This window comes from Pinus tabuliformis, chromosome 5_2, assembly GCF_031772625.1.
Source record: "Pinus tabuliformis cultivar Carrire ecotype Pingquan chromosome 5_2, CPIR1, whole genome shotgun sequence".
In the NCBI taxonomy this organism is placed as follows: Eukaryota; Viridiplantae; Streptophyta; class Pinopsida; order Pinales; family Pinaceae; genus Pinus; species Pinus tabuliformis.
Genome location: NC_142306.1, coordinates 107,519,170 through 107,537,814, shown reverse-complemented (window position 1 = coordinate 107,537,814; position 18,645 = coordinate 107,519,170). Strand labels below are relative to the sequence as shown.

At 39.9% G+C, this 18,645-nt stretch overlaps 1 pseudogene; it reads right to left on the bottom strand.

Annotated features, from left to right (window-relative positions):
- Nucleotides 1-236: 236 nt before the first annotated feature.
- On the bottom strand, nucleotides 237-2,299 carry LOC149157731 (aldehyde oxidase GLOX pseudogene; annotated as a pseudogene).
- Between the last annotated feature and the right edge of the window lie 16,346 nt (nucleotides 2,300-18,645).

Below are 18,645 nucleotides of genomic sequence, written 5' to 3'. Positions count from 1 at the left end.
GATATTGTCTTCTGCGACCATCAGCTCCTTTTGAAAGTAAAACTTGTCATCCTACTTTCTACCATTAAATTCCTGACATTCTATAAACTATTTAATTTTTAATCGCTTTTCGATTTTTATATATCGACCATAGCTAGAACCAATTCATTCTCAAAATAGCACCTCATTGAGAGTCAGTGCAAAGAAATAAACAATTAGAATCAAGTTGCACCTCATTGAGAGTCACTGCAAAGAAATAAACAATTAGAATCAAGTTTGCCTTTGATTTTCATATTGAATATAACGAAATGTTATTAACATAAGCATTTTATGCTGTATACTTTTGACTCATTTGGGCCAATCGCATCCTCTCAGCCATTCAAGTAACTATTCTGTACAACATATTTCATTATTAAAAAAAAAAAAAATTACAAATTACAAAACATATGTTTCAATGAAAAAGTGGTCACAGTTATTTTCTGCCTTCGAATTAATGCTTTGAAGGTCTCCTACATGGGCTATGTTTAAACACAACAACGAACATGACATTGATATGTCATGGGAAATATTTATCTTATAGCTAAGACAAATTAATCCATTTGGCGACGCTCGGAATTCCATTGTTAACAACCGATAGCATGTAGTATCCAGCCGGCGCTGCAATAGAATTCGGAGGTGCTGTCACTATGGCAATATATATTCCTCTTACTCTCTTTGGTGTGGTTGAGGCAAGCACGAGCAGCCTCTGATTCATGGAATATGCATGAGTTGTGAAGGATGGACTGTAAATAGTAAACTGAATATTGTTAGGAACATAGCTTGAAACAGAGAATTGAACCGTGAATCTTGTGCCATAGCTCACAGCATCTTTAGATAAGGAAACGATAGAAGGCCTGTAGGTGCTGTAGGTTTCGTCCAAATAATAAGGGCTGTATGCTTCCAGACGAAGCTCCGTTGGAAACATGACTCCGGAGAAGACGTAACCAACGTGAGTGTTGGAACCTCCCACAAAAATCCTCCCATCAGGCAATACATTTGCACTCGAATGATACATTCTCGGAATGGTGGAGGCTGCTAGTACCGTGAATCGCTGCCCTGCCAATGCATTAGGTCTGTATAAGTAAGGTGCAAGGGCTGGATTCCTTGCAAGCTCCCAACCTGCCGTCCCTTTTTCGGCCCCATTGATTATCAGAATTTCACCGTTGGGGAGGATGAGCATGTCTCCCATAACCCTAGGTGCAGGCATATTCTCCATAGCCCAAACAGGGTTGGGATCTGTAATAACGACTCTTCCACAGCTTTGAAGAGCGTTTACGAAATTCCCAGCATTTGCTGAAGTGTAACCATTGTCAGCAGCACCACCACAGATGAGAATTTCCACCCTCTGAAATACATCCGAAGCCGACAGTGGAAGCATAGCAGATGAACCAGAGGAGGGGTAATTTCTGGGTCCACCTGGCATTTTTGGAAAGGTCCTTACAACCCTATTTTTTCTGTAATCAAATAAGATGGAATCCATGTTGGCGAAGATGAAGAGATTTCCATCAGAGGAGAGATGAAGAAAAGGATACAGATTGTTTTCTACATTGGGAGTGTTAGTCTGTGAAAGAAATGGCAACGAAAATGATTGGCCTCCCGGCACGAACTCGTAGGAGAAAGCTCGCCTGCCTCCAACAACAATAATTCTGTTATCGGGAAGGATCTGATTGGAAGCATACCATCGATTCTCCTTAAGTCGATTAGACCCACCTTCATTCCAATCGCACGCAGAATTAGCACAGGGCACAAAAGAACGAACAGCCTTGGCTCCATCGTTGAATCCACCGGTGCTAATCAAAGTACCGTTGGATGCAAAGGCACCAGATGAACACCAAGTATCGGTCATGACCGTCAACGGCCTTAGATTGTTGGTGGCGATGTTGTATTCAATGGAATGAGCCCAGCAGTCGTGGGTGAGCGCTTCATCGTTTGGATCGTCTCTGCAACGTCCATTTGAGAGGCGCAGTTGCGAAGGACCGAAGTCCGTTCGATCAAACATGACCACTGTATTTTTGAAGGTTGTGGTCATATGCATGGCGGAGACACCTCCATTTCCAACCACAAGTTCCCATGAACCAGGCTTCACAGCTGTCTGAGCGCTAACGCTCGACAGGATAAAAAGCAGGCCGATAGACAGAGCAATAACAAATTCAATCATTGTAAAAATGAATTGAATATCCGGAATTCGCTCACAGTAATGTGATCGTGTTTCCCCTAATTCTCAACTCTTGGGTTCTATCAGAGGAAGATCAAGCTATGAAAGTTTGGATACGAAGACACACACATCTGAACTTATTTATATCAAAGAAACTTGCAAGCCCACGTATTTAGGCGCCCTAAGTCTGGAACAGAATGAAATCTGTAATCCAACATGTGATGTAATGAAGGGCCGAGAATCAATTACATTGACTTTACGTAGGATTCTTTAATTGGAAAATTGCGACGAAGATATTGAACCTGCCAGGTCAGCCGCCATCTTTTGGATAAGTCCATTCCATCGTTTATTATTTTTTGATAACTAAGAGTTTTTAAAGTCTTTGAGTTTGCGTGTCTTCGTTGCTATTCGGTGGCAGAAAAGGAGCCACTGTAAGGACTAATGGACAGCCTGGTTGGGAGATACATGTTTGGCATACTTTTGGTCAATTTTTCAGTATTTTGTTTTTTTGGAATTATGAATTTGAATGGTAAGTGTGCATATTTTAAATCTTTTCAATTTTTTTAAGGCATGGAATTTATTGATATATTTAAAAATAAAAAAATATGATTTTATTAAAAATTATATAATTAATTTAAAAATAGATTTTAATATAAATAAATAAAACTAAAATATAATTTAAATATTTTAATTATATTTTTAAGTAATAATATAATACAAATTTTATAGCTAAAATTTATAATTACAATATATTTTGGCCGATACTTTAAATTTTTTTGCAAAAAAAATTAATAATATATATATATTTAATAGTGAAAACGGGTTTAGCACCATTAATAATTTTCCAATCTTATTAAAATCTAGATTATTTTTTAAACTAATTTAACGCATATTATTTTTGATAAATTGCCACAATTTTGAACAATACACTCTATCAAAAACCAATAAAGTACAATGTTTAGAGAAAGCTTGAATGTAGTAGTCCGCGGATCTTGGCTTGCCTCATAAAGCATTTGTCAAGATGTATCTCATCGTTATTGGGGTACTTTTCTTGGTGTCTGTAATTTTCAGCCTCTTATTTCTGAATGGCACCTTAGGTTTACTGATAGGCAATTCCTATTTCATAGATTATTGAATAGTTAATGCAGTTTGATATGCAGGTATTTAATTTTCGTTCTTTCAGTGAAAGCACGTCCATCGAGATAGAAGCCTCGAGAGAGAAGGCGAAAGTTAAATACCTGCATGTCAGACCTCATTAACTATTCAATAGTCTATGAAAGGAGTTGTCTATAATGTGATTTTTTGGAGATTCCGGTGACGGAATCCGGCGGAAGAAATTGAGGTTAAATCTTGATTTGTTGCAGTTAAAATGGTTTTTTAACTGCATATTTGGATTCAGCACCCTGGAAAACCCCTGGGCTCTTTCATTGTACAGAAACTAGCTATCAAACCTGCAATTCCAATAAATTCCTGCCGACCAAAAAAACCCAAAAAAAAAACTTTCAAAAAATCTTATTATAAACAACTGCGTCTATGAAATAGGAATTGCCCTACTGATACGTCAACGTTGGAAAGGAATGCGTGCTAATCTCTGTTCCAGATACTTCAATATTATATTAAAGAATTACTTATTGATTATAAGTAAAGAATGCGTGCTTGAATATTTTTAATACGTGGGCTGTTGTTTGATTACTGCATTTATTTATCGTTAAAAGCACGGCAGAAATTAAATGTTTCTCATCATGTGATTCATATATCATTAAATGCGTGGCGCGAATTATATGTGTTTTACGACTACGGCAGCCACCCAACTTTTATAGGATTTGTTTATTTGTTTTAGGTGGACTGTGGACTGCCTTACAGTGATGCTCAATTGAAGAAAGTTTGAAATGAAAGAATGCCTGAAATTGTCTAGAACTTCATCACCAGATACGTGCCGTGTTTTGGTTCAGAGATTACTAGTGCATTTTGGTAAATATGACAACTCGAATGAAGTCATTATTTTCGAGGTTGATTTTTCCATGTTAGGACTGGAATCAGCCTTGTGTTTTCTGAATAGTAGATTTTCATTTAGAGGTTATAGTGGTATCCGTGTATTTCATGTTTTATGAATATCAGATTGTAACTTAAAAATTATAGTAATATTACTTGGAATCAATTTTTGTATGTATAAAATATTTTATTGGTTTATTTGTTATTTTTTTAATTAAAAACAAAACATAATTATTTTGAAAATAAATCTCAATGTAATTTTAATATTAAAAAATTTGTTATATAAAAAAATTATAATTTTTTAAAATAGTAAAAGACAAAATTTTTATATAATTTATGAAAAACGCTATTCAATTGGTTCACTTGTTATTTTTCTAATTAAAAAAACATCATTATTTTAAAATAAATCTCAACTTAATTTTAATATTAAAAATTTAACCGTATAAAAAAATATAAATTTTTAAAATAAAAAATAAAATTAAAATAAAAAATAAAAAAATTTATAACTTGTGAAAAAGAAAGTGAGTGATATGTCTTTGCTTAAAAAAAAGAAAAATTAAAAACATCAGTTAATCGATAATCGAATCTATCATAATCCAATTGACTTTGATTGACTATTTAATTTATATAGTAAATACTGTATTCGCCTTTTTTTTTTTTTTCTTTCTTTAATTAAGTTATATTATGTTTAGGTTCCTCATTTAATATTGAATATGTTGTCACTAAAATTATAGATTCTGAAAACCTCTGACATTAACATGGGCTGACGCCTTTAACTCCTCTCAATAAAACTTATAATAGAAACTAAACTCCACACAATCTCATTAATTAATAAATCCAAATTTTTAATATACTTGCAACGACCAAGAGATGAGGTTAGATGCAGGATACTTATCGGCATCCTTTGCCTCAAATCTGAAGGCAGGATTGGAAAATTTGAAAATGGAGCGTCATTTCCAGTTCGACAGATGTTTTCTGGCCGACGATGTTATAGGTGGTACATGGACACATAGTTTAAGGTCCAGATCAGTAGGCTGGTCACATATTGCCCGTTCAATGCGCATTGATGGCCAGCCATAAACTTCGTAACTATACTGAAGACTTCGTAGATGGCAAGCGTAAAATACAAGAAAGTTGTTCGAAAGGCACGAGACTTCGTAGATGGCAAGCGTAAAATACAAGAAAGTTGTTCGAAAGGCACGAGTTTGAAGTTTCAGAGAAAAGAAGGAGGGATTCTATTTTCCCCTCCTATTTTCCATCCAGGCTGGCCGGGTAAAGGAAATCTAAGAGCGTGAAATGAAATACTCTAATTTCCAATCGAAGAATCAGAATCTAGAACGTTAATGCCCATTTTTTCTAATCATTAATTTAGAACATCTATTCGAGGAGTTTCGTCAAAGCTGCACACACGGAAATTAGCAATAAGAATTAGGATAACGGAGTTACGGAGATATTGTCCACACACGATCGCTAATGTCAACAACTACGTGTTTGAATGGTAAACGCAAATAATATATATATATAGATATATATGTACACGCAAACTTTGGATATGGAACGAGTTTCAATAGCAGAAAAAGGCGGCACATGAAAATGACAACTTACCAGTAATTTGTCATGATTGACAATTTCATGCTTTCATTAGGTAAATCTCAATTTGTAGGCCACCTAAATACGTAAGATTTACAACTTTCGTTGTCCTCGCTCTATAAATAAGTTAAGATAAATACCCATTCTTCAATGTCTGTCTTCCCATCCCAAGTATAATCGCTTGCTCCTTATCATCTTCCTCATAAGTGCAAGCGATTTCGAATAGCATTAAGTTCATCAATTCACTTCTATGATGCTTCAATTCGTTGTTGCATTGTGTATCGCCCTGCTTTCTGTCCTGTCGAGCGTTAGCGCTCAGGTAACTGTGAAGCTGTGACCACAACATACACAAATACAGTGGTCATGTTCGATCGCACGGACTTCAGTGCTTCGCAACTGCGCCTCCCGAATGGACGTTGTAGAGACGATCCAAACGATGCAGCGCTCACTCATAACTGCTGGGCTCACTCCATTGAATACAACATGGCTACCAAAAATTTCAGTCCATTGATGATCATGACCGATAGTTGGTGTTCATCTGACGCCTTTGCGTCCAATGGTGCTTTGATTAGCACCGGTGGATACAACGATGGAAGCAAGGCCATTCGTTCTTTTGTACCCTGTGATAATTTTGCATGCGATTGGAATGAAGGTGGGCCTAATCAACTCAAAGAGAATCGATGGTATGCTTCCAATCAGATTCTTCCTGACAATAGAATTTTTGTTGTGGGAGGCAGGCGAGCTTTCTCCTACGAGTTCGTGCCGGGGGGCAATCATATTAGTTGCCGTTTCTTTCACAGACTAATACTCCCAATGTGGAGAACAATCTGTATCCTTTTCTTCATCTCTCCCCGGATGGAAATCTCTTCATCTATGCCAACAAGGATTCCATCTTATTTGATTACAGAACAAACAGTGTTGTAAAGACCTTTCCCGGATGCCAGATGAACCCAGAAATTACCCCTCCAGTGGTTCATCTGCTATGCTGCCTCTATCGGCATCTAATGGATTTCAGACGATAGAAATTCTCATCTGTGGTGCTGCTCCCGACAATGGTTACACCTCAGCTAATGCTGGGACTTTCCTAGACGCTCTTCACCCACGGTTATGGAAATATGCCTGCACCCAGGGTTATGGAAGATATGCTCATCATCCCCAATGGTGAAATTCTTATAATTAATGGAGCCGAGAAAGGGACTGCAGGTTGGGATCTTGCAACGAATCCGACTTTTGCTCCTTATTTAAACAGACCTAATGCAATGGCAGGGCAGCGATTTACAGTTCTGGGCGCCTCCACTATTCCAAGAATATATCATTCTACTGCAAATGTATTGCCTGATGGGAGGATTTTTGTGGGAGGCTCCAACACTCACTTTGGTTACGTCTTCTCCGGAGTTACGTTTCCGACAGAGCTTCGTCTTGAAGAAAACACTGTCAGATCATCCTGGTATATTTCAATAATCTTCCTTACAATATCTTTCTTCCTCAATGGAAGAAAAGGAAAGTCGACCTCATATCCGCAAGGTCTTGATTCGGTTTCCTGCTTCTATAATGTTTTTCGCCTACCCGGGATGTGGTTTAGCAGACTGATTCGAGGTGTTCTCGCCTAATAGAATAGAAGTGCTAAACTGCCCGAGTATTAACGGCACGTCTTGTCTCGGGGGTGTTCGTCTAGTGAGTTGAAGGAGGATTTGGGGTGTGGTCGGCTACGTAAACAGAAATTCGATCTAACCCGTGGGTCTTGATTCGAGATGTTAAGCCCACTACAGTAGACGTAGGATAGAGTTGGTTCACGGTCTCGTCTCGCAGTAAAGGCGCCTCCCCAAAGATGTGCTTTCTCACTGCCTCATCACCATAGCAGGAATCTGGGTTCTCCCCCATAGCGTATCCCCTAGAGTGGTCTCATCGTCATAGCAGTAATTCGGATTCGTTCCCGAACCATTCCGCTTGATAGCTGCTCTATTACTGTCCCATCCTAATAGCAGGAATCCAGGTCTTACCAACTCATATACCCTCCATAACTGCTTTAGAGTTGCTCCATCACCATAGCCATCTGAGAAGGGTCTTAACTCCTTCCTTCTTTCCTCACCTGTCAAAGTTATGTCTCACTACAATTGTGGAAAGGGTTGAGTATAGAATAGTATATTGTTATTGGTCAAGATCCGGGTGGGTAAGAGATCTCACAAGCCGGAAGATTGGCTAGATTGATTGGACTTATTGAGTAAGGCGAACCTTACTGCCCTTAAAGGGTGGCTCGCTTCGCTCAACGGAATTCTCCTAAGACTGCCGTAATTAGACTGAAAGGAATATGAATCGTATAAAAGAGATTAAGTAACTTATAAAGGTCAGTAAATGTGAAAGGAATATGAATTGTATAAGAAAAGATAGATTAAGTAACTTATAAAAGTGAGTAAGTGTGAAAGTAAATGAAAGGGAGAGATAAGAAGGCAAAGAAAGAGTACGTGAGAGAAGGATATACGGAGAAGGAGAAGAGAGATGGAGTTGGAGGGAAGAAAAAATAAATAGGGAGAAAGGTGGAGAGAGAGTGAAGGAGAGAGTAGAGGAGGAGGGAAGAGAGCTAGATCTACCTTAAATATAGTTGTGTATATTAAAACTATTGTGTAATTTGGCAAAACAAATAGGGTATTTACAAAAAACATTATTAATTGTTGTATTACAAATATAGATCAATTGATTTTTGCTAAGAGTTATCACATTTTGGGTTTACATTTGATGCACTTTTTTTCAAGTTAGATTGACTTGTGATATTACATTAAAATTTGGTGGACAAGGTTTATGAGGAATCTAATTACCACTGCCACCTTAAAGCAAAAATCATTTAGATATTGTCTTGACTGAGGTTTTTAAATATTTGTTTTCGTCCGTTTAATTTCCTTCTCACATGTCTCACTCTCATATTTTCACAAGAGGAAACTAAGAAAGTATTCAGAAAGCTCTAAAATCTTAGAAAACATGATTTCAGTGTCATCCTTATATTTTTATCTTATAGATTGTCACATTTTGTTTTTGATAGACTAAATTGGGATTTCCATAACATCATGGCCGTGAAGGTGAACATTTATTTGTAATCAATTTTTTTATTTATTTTATTTTAATTCCCCACCATGGAAAAGTGAATATGCATATTTTGTAAGATTGGAATCTCCAAAACTAGGTCATTCTTCTCACCCCATGATGATGCTGGCTTAAAATGACACTCAATTTGGAATCTCCAAAACTAGGTCATTCTTCTCACTCCATGATGCTTGCTTAAAATGACACTCAATTTGGTATTGACTATTGTTGTATATTTTGTAAATTCTCTTTATCCTGGTTAAAAAACATGTACATGGGTACTTTTATTCCATAAGAAATCCTTATACGCACCATATTGGGCATCTTCATGGTATACTCTACCAAGGGAAATTGATGTACCCCTATTCCCATGTTTCAAATAGTTTCATCCCTTTTGCGCTCACACCTGCACTCACACCTACCTATTTACACATAGGTGAGAAACATGGACTTCATCTTCTTTTATCACCCTGAATGGTTCATCTCTTACATTATAGGAGCATCGATTTAGTTCGATTATGTTTATAAGTGCATCGATTTAGAACTTTAATATCTTAACCAATCTTACATTGTTTGGGGATAGGAAGGATATAGTTGTATTTATTTATCAATTTTTTCATAATAACAATCACACTAGAAAAAGAGATGAAATAAATATATGCTTCCAGTAATGTATAAACCACTCAAATTTGGTATATCAAAATTTACTGACATAATATTAATGATTCTAAAAGCTGAAAAAATCATGAGCAAATCCCTTAAAAAATCTTAAGAAGAGTTCTTCAACACTCTACTCATGAATAAACATAGCAACAAAGAGCTAACGATGCTCTGTTATACCATTCAAGCTAGATTAAAATAATTAAGCTACAAGGTAAGTGATTATCTATACCTAATATCATAGGTTATAGCATAATACCAATCACACAACTTAAGTAGATCCATAGAATTAGTACTATTAGCTTCCACTAACTATGTGATTACTAATAAGATATAGGCCCATGTAGCCAAGTCAAAGTTGCAATTACGATGTTGTTGAATATAATCCAACCATGGCGATGGGACCAATCTTGTCCAAAGTGTGTTAATCACTTGGGTATCCACTAGGCTTATGGACTACAATTGTTTATCTCTTGAAAATTGTTTATCTCTTGAAAACCTTAGCTGGGTAAAAAGGATTCCTCGTCCAAAAAAAAGCCAAAATTTATGTTGAATCTTCCAAGAATGATTTCCATTTTCACATTTATGTTCTCATTTTTTCAAAAGTAATATTTTGGGTTCTCAATCACTTCATATCATGAATGGGCTATCAACTACAATTATTTTTCCTTATGGGTTTTTGTGGCCATTTTTTTTTGCTTGTTTTCATGGGGATGCCTTCTTGTTTGATTTATTCATTGTTCTTCTTGAATATATTGCAAGCTAGAAAAGGCACCAATGTTTTTACTGTATAATCCTTATTCAAATGAAAGTTGTCTTGTACGATATGAAGGGATTTGTCATGATTCACCAAGGCCATTAAGATTTTTATTTCGCTCCATCTCTCACACACAGGTACATATGCATTTAAGCACTATTTGTTTTTTAAACCTAATTAAATCAACATTTTCAATGTGATGAGATTGGTAATTAATACATTCTAGTAGAATGCTAACAGACAGAGAATGCGAGGGCTCGACAGATGGAGGACTTTGCAGCTGGCGCAGAGCTAGCTCTAGGCCCGTAGGGCCGAGACTAGGGCCCAGAATCGATGGACGGTGTGCAGGTTCCGGCGGTCGACCACGTCCCGTTGTCAGTCTGGAGGGTATCGGCAGGTGGAGGTTAACCAAGGATTGTACAGACACCTGGAGGGCATCACAGCTGAACGCGAAGGTTGTTTTACTGCAAGGGGAAAACGGTTATTGTTTACGGTCCGTGACTTTGCAGCTCCCGACAGCCCGACAACGATCGTTAGCCCAGAAGTAACCATGGTTATCGCGGAAGAGGGAATCGATCTCAACCCTTCCATGGAGGATATCCTCTCCGTTTGGGGAAAAGACCCAACTCCCCAGAATGTGGAACACTATTTTGGCTCGGTGAAAGGCCTTGCCACCCGTCCGTTCTGTTCGGAGCCTGAGAGACAGATCCAAATACCCTCCTCTTCGCTTAAGGGCCGGTGTGAAACGACAAATGTGAATCAGGAAGAAAAACTCCTTTTCTCGACCCAAAGCTCGAGCCAGAAGATCTCGCAGTCAATACCCCCTTTCGACGGTATCGGGGCCCTTGGGTCTACAGGCCCGGTGCTTTCGGGTGGATTGGAAGACATAGTCATCCTAGGGTCGAAGTTAGGGCAAAGCCCGGACGGGAAGACGCGAAGCTCAGCTCCCATTACTAGGGTTTCTCTTGCAGCAAGTAGGAACAGTGCAAAAGAGGCAGGAGGGCCGGATCAGCGTCCTGAGGAGTCACAGAACCCAAGGGGGGACGAATGGCGGCAAATTCAGGGGTCTCAGGTAAAAAATCAGTCTCATCTTGACTCCCACATTCATACTCCTATCTCGTCTCAGGAGCATTGCAACATCTCCCTTCCGCGCGGCCCTAGTGCCCACAGAGGGCATCAGGCGAATGAAGCCCTAGGCAACTTACCCAGTGGTCCAAATCCCCCAGAAGGGCAAAGGAAAAAACAGAGAGTGATAAAATCCCAAGGGGTCGAAAGAAACCTGGTGTTGGGGATGGATGTCAATATTGAAGAAGCCCTGGAGGTTGCTGAATGTACCCTGGTCGGTAGAGCAAGAGGGAGGTTTTTCTCATCGGAATTCATCAAGTCCTGGGGGAAGCAGAACTGGCAATCGGATCTTATCAGTGATTTTAGGGTTTTAACTCTGGCAAAAGGCTGGTTCTCGGTCCGGTTTGATTCTAAAGAGGCTGCGGATTGGGTCAAGCAGAGAAACTGGTCTATTGGGCACATTCCGGTGCTATTCAAAAATTGGAGCCCCTTGTTTGATGCAGATCATGAAAGGGTTGAGGCCTTTCCGGTATGGGTTAGGGCGCCGGGATTGCCATCGTTTCTTTGGGTTGATTCAGTGTTTAAATCGATTGGAGATAGACTGGGCACCTATCTGGAGACTGATAAGTCTTATTTGGAAACAAACAACAGAGCCATGGCGCGAATCCTTGTTAACCTTAACCCCAGCGGAGGTTTGGCAGAAAAAATCATTCTTCAATACAGGGAATATGTGTTTGAACAGATTCTGGACTACGAGTACTTGCCGTTCCGTTGCCACCGATGCCACGAATATGGGCATCTAGCCAAGGAATGCCCCTTGGGTAGACGGAGGAGGAGGTTCCACCGAACGGATTTGAGCTATCGGCGCTCTCAGCACCAAAACACCAAAGAACCCTCTGTAATACAGGAGGAGGAATTAATGGATATTGATCCTCTTCAGGGACGCCATGTCCAGGAAGCTGTCTCTCAGGAAAGGCCGAAGGAGATGCTGGAAGCCGGAGCGCAACCAGCGGAAGCTACGAAGCCTGCGGACGAGGAGCTCCCAAGCCCAGCCACAAGCCCTGCTGCGGACCAAAAGGGTACGAATTTGAATACATCCCTCTCCTCTCTAAATGCAATTAGTGATGTTGTCCTGGTTGAACGTTCTGTGTTTGATCCGCTCATTAATTCTGCACCTTCTGAATCTACTGTCAAAATCTCAAGCACAATTGAGGGTCCCCTGGAAACATGTATTGAAAACTGTATTGAAACACTATCGGCTGCTATTCCTTCCCTGGATTTGAATCGTGATGGGTGTTGCCTTGACCCCGCCTCCCAGAGCCAGCTCCCCCAATGCCCTTATAACCTTCGCTCTCTGGGATCAAAACCCGGCCCGATGCCTTCTATGGGGGGCATCGATCCTTCCCCTTCCCTGTGCCAGCCCGGGAAAAAAAGGGGTAGGAAGTCAAAACTCTCTGCAGCCAAGGTCCAGGCCATTTTTGATGTGGCAGACGGGAAGCAGCAATCTATCACAGGGGCACTTAGAGCAGTGCAAAGCCCCGGGCCTGTTCTAAAATGATAATATCCTCTTGGAATTGCAGGGGTTTAGCCAGTAAACCCAAAAAACTGGCTCTGAGGGAGTTAGTCTTGAATTCAAAAGCTGATGTGATACTCCTTCAGGAGACCCTGGGGAAAGGGGAGGACGTTGTATCAATGCTCAAAGGCCTTATACCAGGCTGGGTTTTCTCAGCTCTGGATGCTGAGGGCCACTCCGGTGGCTTGGCGGTAGGGATCAGAGAAGGCAGAATCAAGGTTCGGAATCAATGGGGAATGAAGCAGGTGATGGGGATTGAGTGTCAATCTACGGAGTTTGATTTCTCTTTTACTATTATTAACATTTATGGGCCATGTCAGGGAAGGATTCCCTTCTGGAATAGATTGGTGGAAAGCTCGCTCGTGAAAAATAATTTTGTGGTGATGGGAGGAGATCTAAATTTCTCTTTAGGAAGAGCTGAGACTTGGGGGCCAAATGCTAGAGAGGATCCGCAGTCGGAGTTCTTTATGAATCTCTTAGCCTCCAACAATCTAATAGAAGCAAATCTCATCAAACTGAAACCTACCTGGCGGAATAAAAGAGTAGGGGAAGCTAGGGTGGCTAAGCGATTAGACCGCTTCTTAATCAATGAGGATTTGGCTGCTGCTATCCCTCTTTTCAGGCAATGGGTAGAGGAAGGAGGCCCCTCGGATCACTTTCCGATTTTCATTGAGCTCTCCAATGGTCCCTCGAAGCCTCCTGCTCCTTTCAAATTCAATGCCTCCTGGCTTCAAGAGGAGTCCTTCAACAAGTTGTTCAATGAAACTTGGATTCACCCGGTCAGAGGATCCCAAGAGCAGAAAGGTTTTTTATTCATGGAAAACCTCAAAAGATTGAAAAAGGCAACAATCTCTTGGGCAAAGGACAGGAAACAAAAACAGGATGAGGCTTTATCCAGGATTACCGAGGAACTCCAAAGGCTTGAAAGTATTGAGGCGGATAGCTATGCGACCCAAGAATCTAAGGAGAGAATTGTAGGCCTGGAGAAGGTTAAGAATCAAATTCTGCTGGCTAAGGAGGAAGAATGGCGACTTAAAAGCAGAGCTATATGGCTCAAAGCAGGGGATGAAAATACAAGCTTTTTTCATAACTATGCTAAAGGGAGGAAGAGCGCCAATACCATCTGGAGTCTAAAAACTGAAGATGGTAGGGAGGCCAAGACTTTTGAAGCTCTCTCATCCCTTGGAGTAAATCATTTCCAATCCCTCTTCAAAGACCCTGGTGAGATCACCATTGCAGAAGTCATCCAAACAGCGCAGTGTTTCCACAGGTATGTGGAGGAGGAAGAAGCGGACCAGCTAATGGATCCTGTCACCAAGGAGGAGGTGGAAAGTGTTATAAAGTCTATGGCAAAAGAGAAAAGTCCTGGTCCGGATGGTTGGTCAGTAGAACTATTCCTTCATTTTTTTGAGCAGATAGGGGAAGAAATCACAGAAGTGGTAGAGGAGTCTAGATTGAAGGGAGAAATATACAGTCCCTTCAATACAACTTTCATTGCCCTTATCCCCAAAAAGGAAGCTCCAGAATCCTTTGAAGACTTCAAACCTATTTCTTTATGCAATAACATTTACAAGATAATCACAAAATTATAGCCCTCAGGATCAAACCAATTCTATCAAGGCATATCTCTCCTGAACAATTCGGGTTCTTGGATGGAAGACAAATCCATGAGGCAATCAGGGTGGCTCAAGAGGTCCTTCACAGTGTTAAGTTGAAAAATAAGAAGGGAGCTGTAATTAAAATTGATCTCTCAAAGGCCTATGACAGGATAAACTGGACATACATTCGTATGCTCCTTACGCACCTTGGCTTCAAAGTGGATTTCATCAGATGGATCATGGGGTGCATAACAGATGTTAGCTATGCTATTCTCATCAACGGTGCTGCCACCTCGTTTTTCAAAGGGCAGAGAGGGCTGAGGCAAGGCTGCCCTCTTTCTCCCCTGCTTTTCCTTCTAGTGGCAGAAGGCCTGAGCCAGTTGATCCATAAAAGCAAAAGGGAAGGTAAGGTAATTGGTATTGAGGCAGCAATAAACTTGTTCATATCCCACCTACTTTTTGTAGATGATATCCTGATTTTTTCTAATGGATCCCTCAATGAACTGAAGGAGCTAAAATCCATTTTTGACCTCTTTATGAAAGCTACCGGTATGCAGATCAATCCCAGGAAATCTCAAATCATTGAAGAAGGTCTAAGCAGATCTGAAAGGGAGCAGTTCAGATCTTTCTTTCCATATGAAGTAAGCATCATGGGCGCTCCATTTAAATACCTGGGGTTCTGGTTGAAGCCAAACGATTATAGGAAGGAGGATTGGTCCTGGCTAATCGCTAAGATTGAAGCTAGAATTAGTCACTGGAGTTTCAAATGGCTATCCAGAGCAGGGAGGTTGACCTTAATAAAATCTGTGCTTCTAGCCATCCCAGTGTACTGGGCAGCCCTAACATGGGTACCAAAAGGAGTACTGGAGAAAATTAGGAGAATATGCAGCAGATTTCTATGGGCAGGGACTAAGGAATCCTCGGTACTCCCTTGGGTCGCATGGGAGAAAGTGGCGAGGCCAAAGGAGTGGGGTGGTTGGGGGATTAAAAGTCTCCCAGATTTCAGATTTTCATTAGCTGCTAAATCGGGTTGGCGTCTTATAAAGATGGAAAATCTCTGGACAAGGACGGTAAAAAGAAAATACATTGATCCAACCCCCCTGGAAGAATGGATCAGGGACCCTTCTAAGACCCAAAAGAATGTTTCTGCTATCTGGAAAGCCACTTTGGAGTCTTTTAAGGTGATTGAGCAAGGTTTAGCCTGGAAGATCGGGAACGGTGAAAAGGTAAAGATCGGGAAGGACCCCTGGGTCGGATGCAATGGAAACTATGCCCTCTCCCCCGATCTGATTCTGCAGTTGGAAGGGAAGGATCTCCGTTTCCTCAGCCAAGTAGAGAAACCGGGCTTCTCTTCTATATGGGGGCAAGCATGGAAGAATGGAGAAGAGTTGGAACTGGAGCAAAGATGGTGGAATGAATGGAATGTTTTCACTCAGGAACTCCTCAGGTCAAATGTAAGGTTGAGCGACAGGCAAGATGAGCTCCTATGGGCCCATGCAGAATCAGGGGAATATGCCCCAAAGCATGGGTATAATCTCCTTATGTCAAGGAAAGGATGGGGAGATCCGGAGTGGTGGGCGAAGCAGCTGTGGAAACTCAAGTGCCCTCCAAAATCAAAAATCCTCTTTTGGTGCATCTTAAGGGGAAAAATCCCAACTTGGGATAATCTGCAGTCCAGATTCATGCACGGGCCCGGAAGATGTACCTTATGCAAAGCAGAAGCAGAATCTGTTAACCACCTTTTTCTCAAATGCCCAGAATCACTTAAGGTATGGTGTGAGATTGGAAACATCCTGAACATAAAGCTAGTCTGGGAAGGCATCAATATTCAAGAAGCCTGGCAGAAGTGGTGGAATGAGCATGCGACCGGGAATCTACGAAACCTGCCCCTCATCATCAGCTGGGGGATTTGGATAGCTAGAAACAGGAGCATCTTTCAAGATAAAGAAACTCCTGTAGCTCTCACTGCCATTCAGGGAGCAGCCATCTATTCAAGCCTTCCTGAACCTAAGGATTCTTCTTCCCAAAGAATTGCCCCAGAGTTACAGATCTTAGAAGGAATCCCTTGGGCTTTCTTCGATGGTGCATCTCAAAACAACTTAGCAGGAGCAGGACTTATCATTCACTTATCCCCATCTCACTCCCTGAAAGCTTCTGTGGGGTTAGGAACAGGCTCCAATAATTATGCAGAATTGAACGCCCTAAAACTCCTTCTATGCTGGCTCATCCATAGGCACACCCTCACTATTCAAATCTTTGGGGATTCTCAAAACGTGATCAGATGGGTTAATGGTCTCAGTACTTGCAGGAATCAGGCTTTAAAACAAATTTTGGGGGAAGTTCAAAGGCTGAAATCAATGTTTAATAGTTTTTCTATCTGTCACATTTTCAGGGAAAGAAATGCCATGGCAGATCAGCTATCTAAAGATGGTCTTCAACAGGATTTGGGCAGCTGGAAAATAGAAGAAGATGAACAAGGCCACATCAGAAGATCGGACCAGCCTCCTTACCTCCATCCTCTCTGATTTTTTTTGGCAGGAACCTCTGTTTATTATGCTTATTTTCAAAATTTTTGTACTGCATTAAACATTACAGCTATAACAATGCGGCCATATTATCTTTTCATGTACAGCGATGGGTTGTTTTCCTCACTCCTGAGGAGACCCGAATTTTGTTTTTTGTTTTTACATCATGAACAATACATAGTTGCAGCTATGTGTTTTGGCTTTTAAAAGCCACTGGACAGCACACACCAGGAATAGTGACAGCACCTGAAGGGAGCTGCCTACAGACAAAAAGGCAGAAATTTTTGAAACTCAGTTTTGACAGAGCTCAGTATGAGCAGTGATGCCACGGCATATGCAATGTAAACTTTTTATATACTTAATAAAAAGTTTCGTTTTTTCCTTTGGAAAAAGAATTAATACATTTTAGTGAAGTTTTAGAACAAGCATCTTTTAGAGGATTTTGGATTTAATGCATTTTTCCATGTCATTTGCTTAAGCTTAATAATGTTTCAATTTTTTTTGTATTTATATGGATAAAAAATGGACTTTATGTTTGAATTTGTCTGTTTATTAGTCATGAATGACATAAAATATAGATTAGTCTGCTTCCGCGGATTCCTTCACCCAATAAATATTGGTCCATTACATTGTTCTTAGTGGTCATTGTAGCTTAATTTTAATGTAGATGTTTTCATATTAGGAACCCATAAGTTTGTATCAGAACAAGAGTTGTTTGGACTCTTTCAGAATGATGACATGCAATTTTCAGTCACCAAGTGGTGCGTCTTCTTCTTATAGGATATACAAGTTACACGTAACCCCTTACAATAGCACATGCAGACCATAAGCTCATAAACTCGGGTTCTAGCTATTAGTGGGTTACTCAAAGGAATCCCTTGCATTACTTCTTGTTTTCTAGATTTTTTTCAAGAGAGACATGGCCAATGAAAATGCAACAATCTAGTCTTCTGCCTAGTTTAAAAAACCTTTGAAATCTTCCTTACTCTAGAAAAACATATCTTGAAAATGAAACCCCATACATAGTGTTGGACCTCATAGGTATTTTAGTGCACATAGAACACCATCCTAAAAATTATATACTCTTAATCACAAAAATAAAATTGTGACAACATGCTGGAATTGACATAAAAAATGACTCAAAATACACATACATTATCTTGAATGCCTTCTAAAAATAACTATTATCAATTGCATTGTTAATCAAAGGTAATATGAGATTATTTGTGCTACAAAATATTTGAATTCAATCATTTACTTATAACAATTGGGAATGATGCACTTCTAGAGCAATTTCATAAATCCTTTGGAGTTAAGGTGTTATGCTTGTGCATTACGTTCATTTTGAACATATTCTCATATATTGGCTTCGTTAGAATCTCCCTCAAACATAACACATGATAAAAAAGAAATGCCAATAAATAAACAAAATTGCATAAAAAATTTACTTCTTTCTTATATGATATTGTTTCCTATGCTACAGTTTTCCTTTGCAACATGTCGTACAATTGCTAGTAAATATAATTCATATGTATTACATGTTATACTTGATTGTATTTATCTTTAGCATATATTTTTTTCATCATTAAGACATCAAGGTTGTGGGCATACAAACACATTCAAATCATTTCTAAGTC